The sequence below is a fragment of the Oryctolagus cuniculus genome, chromosome 1 (genome assembly GCF_051225735.1).
Source record: "Oryctolagus cuniculus isolate XC-2025 breed Fujian yellow rabbit chromosome 1, ASM5122573v1, whole genome shotgun sequence".
Taxonomy (NCBI): domain Eukaryota; kingdom Metazoa; phylum Chordata; class Mammalia; order Lagomorpha; family Leporidae; genus Oryctolagus; species Oryctolagus cuniculus.
The window spans coordinates 47,153,651-47,155,974 of record NC_142867.1 but is presented as its reverse complement, the minus strand read 5'-3'; positions in this window follow the sequence as shown (position 1 = coordinate 47,155,974).

Below are 2,324 nucleotides of genomic sequence, written 5' to 3'. Positions count from 1 at the left end.
GTGCTGTGCCAGATCCCTCCCTCGCATGGCACAGCCTAGCATCTTTCAGCTGAAAGTCGTGCCAGTGGAGTTCGTTCATCTGCCGGCTGTACACGCCCACCTCCTTGGCACTGCCCCCTGCCCCAGTGACTTCCCTCTTCCCATCTCTCCTACAGCAGCCTTAGTGGTCACCTCTGTGGAGGACTCCCTGGCGGATGAGGTCTGTCTAGCCAGCTGCCTGCTAGACGGTGTCCCGCGATGGCCCTTCCGGTCCCTGTGTTCCTCGACAGTCCTTCCGGTCCCGCGAGCTCCGCGTGCCTGCTTTCCCGCCTTTCTGCCTCCCTTCTTGTCCCTGACGAATATTCAGAATATCCAGCCACAGTGGGTCCATGCCCCCTGCAGCCATCATCCTCTCTCCTCCCCTACAGCTGGCCCAGCCCCCTCCAACTCCAGACCACAGCCTCAGGGAAGGCCTGGACCCTCTCGCTTTGTTCCACCTTCAGTACCAAATTTGCCATCGAGTCTTCCAAGCTTTTCTTCCCGGGTTTTTTTCCACTGCCCCGTCTGTCTGCAGCTCTGGAGGCCCGAGTTCTCATCAGCTCACCCTGCCCATGGTTCCCTATCCTCAATGGGGTTTGTCCCAGGGGACAGTCCTGAGCATTGAGGGTGTGGTGAGGGGCAAAGCAGATTCAGCATCTGTCCTACAGGTAACCTACAGTTAGTTTGTGTGTTCATCCATCCGTTCAAATACTCGTTGAAAACCTGCACTGTTATTTTGGTTGACTCAGATTCTTGATAGTTGGGCCTCACTTCCAACCAGGCTTGACAATTGCTTTGATGACCACAGCAGTAAATAGGAAGGACTATCAGGAATGGCAGGAGTACTTAAAATCTTCAATGACCACCCCCTAAAAAAAAAAAAAAAACAAAACCACCCCATGATTCTTGGAGTTCCTCACCCAGAGTTTCACTGTTGGGGTCCTGAGTGCTATCTCAAGCAAGAACTGCCTCTGCCTTCTCTGGATGCTGTGGGTTGCCCCATCCTAGCCCATCTTCTCCCCAGCACCTATAGCTGATCTGTTTCAAACACCTGCAGCATGCCGGGCAGCCTGGCCTTGGGGATAGGGCTTCCTGGTTGCTGAGCAGGAAGCTGAGACAAGCAGGCAGCATTGGAAAAACAGAACTCTGTCCACATAGCTGCCAAGGGATCTCGGGGAAGGGCTCCTGGCCAGAGAGGGAGGGAAGCCATGGGGAACCACCAGGTGCAACTGCAGGCTTGCAGAGTGTGTGCACGTTTGCTAAGTAGGCCAAGTTAGCTAACTTGAGGTCAGGGTTAAGGGTTTGCTGATTTTAGGGGTCCCAGAGCCTTTACTGGCTAGTTGGTGTCCCTGGGCTAATGATTTAATTCTTCTGAGTGGCATGACCCGTTACACCAACCTCTGAGGACTTCTGAAGTTTGTATAATGTGAGGATGTGACTGGTATGCATTGTCAGTGAATGATGGCTACTTATCAGCAATCTGGTTAGATGGATGTTGAGCTTGTGGGGGTGGGGAGAGTGCAGAATATTCTAGATGGTGAGAAGAAGCCAGAGTTCTCAGAGCATTGAAATTTAGGCTGGGGAAGCCAGGATCCTTGCACAAATGTAAAGAGCAGGTGCAGGGATGGACGTGGGCACATCTCACGTCAGGAGCAGGTGGAAGGTCAGAGGCGTAGGGAGAATTCCCAGACAGTTGCCAGGAATTTTTCTGGAATCTCCGCAGGTGTCTTGATCAGCTGGCCTCTAGGGTGATTGGATAAAAAATGAGAGAAAACTGGGTCAATGAGGCAGCTAAACTGCTCTGGCCTGGGTCAGAACATCTCCCAGAGTAGAGCAGAAACTCCGGATGGCTGTCAAGTAGCCCCTGGACTGGGCACTGCAGAGCTGTGAGACAGGGAGCTGGGCAGGCCCACCTGGACCTGGGCCATGGTATGGAGATGGCCCTCGGTCTCCACCTGGAAGCCTTGCACCTCCTCTCCTCCTGTCCAGGCTGTCCAAAGCCAGGCTTACCCCACCTGTTCCGAGGAAGCTTGTCTGACTACTCCAGTCCATATGGATGATGCCCTGACCGGACTACCCCCAGGAGTTTCTCTTTGTATCCATAGCATGGGGCTGCATGCTTTACATACATAGAGCATTTATTCTGCAAAGTAACCACGTAAGGTGGCCGCTATTCACATCTTATGGAGAGGAAGAGAGCAGCTCACACAGATGAAGTAACTTTGCCAGGACCCCACAACAGGGAAATGGCAGGGCTGGGGAGTTAAAAACATATCTCTCTAGCTCGAAAGCTCCGAGCTCTGTTT